Genomic DNA, 4,577 nt, shown 5'->3' on the forward strand with positions numbered 1-4,577 from the left:
AGTAAAATGCAAAGTAGTGTCCTAGATTTGATCCTGAAATTGAATAAACACCAGTAAAAAGTGTAGGGATATCCAAATGCTGCCTGTACTTTGATGTTCTTTGATTATACAAGGTGTTAACATTAAGGGAAGCTGGGTAAAGTGTACAGACAATTCTGTATTATGTTTTTACAGCTTCTATAAATCAAAAACTTTTTCAAAGTAATTTTGAAACAGCATGTATACATGTGCTTTTTCGAGCTAAATTACACCTAATTTACACTTTTACATACTTAAATTGATAATTAAAGAGTCAGCACTTATTGAAACTTACAAAAATGTCTTTTCATTAGATTTTAAATATGCTTTGATTTTCCTTATTTAAATAAAAATTTTCTGCAATGCAAAAAGATATTTCCTTTAATAGTGCTATTTTAATTTTTAGACTAAGTTGTATCCAGCAGAAAATCTTTATTACATAAAATTATGGGATGATTCCTAATACTACCTGGAGTAATCAGACTTTGCACCAATGTTTTATATTTACACAATAATACAAATTACTGTAGAGAGCAGACATTTTTTATTTTAAAGAGCAGAACCTTCGCCTTTGAAGAAATGCAGAAAGAGGTAACAATGAAAGATGGTTTCTGAAATCCCTTCTATCAAGATATTGTATAATACACCTTCTAAAATGAAACATTTCTGGGTGTAAAAGGGAAAACTGACACAGGAGTCTTTCAGTGCCGCTTCACCAATCAGAAATCTCTGCAGCCAGTGGCACCCCTGCTTGGGCTTTGCTCGGCTCTGGGCTTGCCACTGGGCTCACTCCACCCACTTGGCCTGGTGGACTGCACTCAGCTTGCTCCCGGCCCTGATCCTGTACTCAGATGTAGCCCACGGCTGAACCTGGCGTTCTGCGACCTGCTTCCACCTTGGGTGCTGGAGGCTGGTTGAGAGGAATGTGGTGGCACCCGAAAACTTGGAGACGTCAGCAACCGTGGAACCCCAAGGGGTGTTATGGCTCTCACTTGAGGAGTCCTAAGGTCTGAGTCCTCAAGGACTGTTGCAGCTCTCTCTCCTTCCTGCCACCTGCAGTGTGGCGAATGGTGGGAGTATGTTACAGCTCGTTTGTGTTACAGCTCATGTTTGTTCCTGCTGCCTGCAGCACTGTGAATAGGGCGTGTTGTAGCTCTGACACGGAGAGTCTCCAGGTCTGGGCCCACAAAATGGTCCCAGCTTTTCACTCCCATAGTCCAGTGAACGGGAGCATGTGGTACCCAGAGGCTTTTTCTCTCCCATTGCTCAGTGAGTGGGAGGGAGGGTTACGATGTTACAGCTTTTGCACCTGCCATTCAGCAGCTTTCGGGCTATTTTCATGTGTCCAAGAAGAATGAGATATGCGGACACCAGAGAGTGAGCAAGGAGATGAAGAATTGTATTGAGTGACAGAAAAGCTCTCCACAATGAGAGGAAACCCTAACTGGGTGGCCCTCTCTGTGAGAGGGGGCTTGAAAGCAGGAAGCTCAACGTGTGGCTGAGTCTGGGGGCGAGGCTGCCGATTGGTCCATGGGTGAGCCTAGATAAAGCACCATTTGATTGGCTAAAAAGCATCAAGGAAGTTTTCACTCTGGGCGTGGACCCTACCTGGAACTGGTAGCTCAGTTTTCAGGCTTTAAATTGTCTTTGGTTTGAAGGTCGGGTTTCACGGGGAACCACCCCTATCAGCCTAGAAATTTGTCTCCTGTCGTTATCAAAACTATCAATTATCTTAACATCAGGCATAAAGCTAGAGCATCTCAGGCAGAATAAATAATATCTCACAATTTTCATAAGAGAACATAATTTTTAATTGCTTGCTTTCTCTAACCTGATCTAGAAGATAATGTAACCCCAAGTAAACTTTTGAATTATTAGGTATATATATTCCATTTTATATGTCTATTTCACAGAACATTAGGCTCAACACATGTGACATTTTATACATATTAATATAATATGTATACATATATTTCTATATACATTATATACGTAGATATATATTTCTGTATACATTATGTAGAGTGAGAAAGAGAAAGAGAATAACCGGGGTATTCAAAGTTAACTTGCCTCTTTTTTCATCAATCTTTAGAATTAAAAAAAAAACTTGATTTCTGAAATCAACATTCATATACATTATAAAAGTGATTAGAGAAGAAATATTATAAAATAAAAAAGGCAAAATGTTTTGTAGAAACTGAAAATATTGGACAAAATATTGAATTAGAGATGATATAATGAAGTTGAATTGGAAACAGCAAATTGATGTAAGTGGAAGAGCCTTCAGAAGTAAGCCTGGAGGTCAATGTATGCCAACATTATGCTTGCTGACTTTGTTAGAACTGACATTCTCACCAGTTTGATACTTGCGGGTACATAACAAAGGTGCAGAATACAATAATGTAGGTTTTATTTTAAAAATAAAGAAAATTTTGTTGCCCCCGCAACGGCGCGGAGACCAGGGGCGGCCCGCGGCCCAGGGCTGGCAGTTCAGGGCGGGCGGTTGGGGACTGACGCGTGGCGGTGGGATGTGAGTTGGGGGCGGGACCTGGCCTGGCGCCTGGAGGGGAGGAGTCCCGGCGGCGCGTCGGACTTTTGCTCCCACAAGCCCTGCCTCGAAGGCTGGGAAGCTGGGCCAGGAGCAGCCCAGAGGGTCTGAGTCGCCGCCCAGCCAGGGCTCCTGCGTTCCCCAGAACGGTGGGACGCGCGGCTCTGCGGCCTCCAGCTGAACATGGCGCTCTGGACGCTGTCTCGCGGCTGCCAGTGCGTCATGGGCTGGGAGCCGGTGCTCTTCATCACCTTCACGGTCATCTGGTCCTACTACGCATACGTGGTGGAGCTGTGCGTGTTTACTATTTTTGGAAATGAAGAAAATGGAAAGACCGTGTTTTACCTTGTGGCTTTCCATCTGTTCTTTGTTATGCTTGTATGGTCCTATTGGATGACAATTTTCACATCTCCTGCTTCCTCCTCCAAAGAATTCTACTTGTCCAATTCTGAAAAGGAACGTTATGGAAAAGAATTCAGCCAAGAAAGACAACAAGAAATTTTGAGAAGAGCAGCAAGAGCTTTACCTATCTATACCACGTCAGTTTCAAAAACTATCAGATATTGTGAAAAATGTCAGCTGATTAAACCTGATCGGGCCCATCACTGCTCAACATGTGACTCATGTATTCTTAAGATGGATCATCACTGTCCTTGGGTGAATAACTGTGTGGGATTTTCTAATTACAAATTCTTCCTGCTGTTTTTATTGTATTCCCTATTATATTGCCTTTTCGTGGCTGCAACAGTTTTAGAGTACTTTATAAAATTTTGGACGAATGAACTGACAGATACCCGTGCAAAATTCCACGTACTTTTTCTTTTCTTTGTGTCTGCAATGTTCTTCATCAACGTCCTCTCACTTTTCAGCTACCACTGCTGGCTAGTTGGAAAAAATAGAACAACAATACAATCATTCTGTGCACCCACATTTTCATATGGACCTGATGGAAGTGGTTTCTCTCTTGGATACAATAAAAATTGGAGACAAGTCTTTGGTGATGAAAAGAAATATTGGCTACTTCCAATATTTTCAAGCTTGGGTGATGGTTGCAGTTTCTAACTCGCCTTGTGGGGATGGGTCCAGAACAAGCTTCTGTTACAAACCAGAATGAGTATGCCAGAAGTGGCTCAAATCAGCCTTTTCCTTTCAAACCACTTAGTGAATCCAAAAAACTCTTGTTGGACAGTGAATTTTCAGTCAGTGGCTAGAGAATAGAGCTGAAGAAGGCATCGTCATAGCGGGTGTATGAAAACATTATAGAATGATATATTCAATTTCATTTGCAAGAAAATGATCAATGGAATGAAATAATTGAAGTATAACAGAAGATATATTTTTTAAAAAAGAAAGCCTTTGTACATTTCCTGGAATCCACAGAAGCACTACTCCAGAGCAGGACGATTCCTTAATCTTAAGTGTCCATTTGTGCAGCATTGACTTAGAGCTGCAAAAGTGACTTAATGTTATTCTGGAAATAACACTTACCTGTTATGAGATGCTATAATAATGAGCTATCATCACATTTTAACATGTATGTGTATTTTTCGATACCTGAATTACATTATTAGCATTGTGAGTATCCATGTAAATTTTCACTCCAAAAACACAAGCTTAAAAACTTGTCTTAAGTACATCTAGGGCAAATGATGACTGAAAGTGAATAATATCCAAATTACCATTGCTTGTACTGTATGAGGAAAACTGCTTTTTTAAATTGGGCATTTGCTATTTTATAATTACTATTTTATACTTTTCAACATTTTAAATCACATTTTTATTGTTGGCTATTAACAGAAGGATTCAGATATCTAAATATCATTTAGAACGTAGAACACTTTGGTCTAATTCATCGAAAGCTTAGTTATAAGCAGTAATACAACCATGTAGTGGAGCATGTACTCAAGGCTTAAAGGGAACTCGGCAGTGTAAGAAATATTCTGGGTTCTCTCTGCTTTTCTATGATTTTTTTGGTTGAACTTTCAGAGGTATGTCCATGGGCAGAGAAACA

The 4,577-nt window shown here is 40.4% G+C and overlaps 1 pseudogene; it reads left to right on the forward strand.

Annotated features, from left to right (window-relative positions):
• The first annotated feature begins 2,734 nt into the window (after positions 1–2,734).
• LOC100459168 (palmitoyltransferase ZDHHC20-like) lies at positions 2,735–3,833 on the forward strand (annotated as a pseudogene).
• The last annotated feature ends 744 nt before the right edge of the window (positions 3,834–4,577 follow it).

The sequence above is a fragment of the Pongo abelii genome, chromosome 14 (genome assembly GCF_028885655.2).
Source record: "Pongo abelii isolate AG06213 chromosome 14, NHGRI_mPonAbe1-v2.0_pri, whole genome shotgun sequence".
Taxonomy (NCBI): domain Eukaryota; kingdom Metazoa; phylum Chordata; class Mammalia; order Primates; family Hominidae; genus Pongo; species Pongo abelii.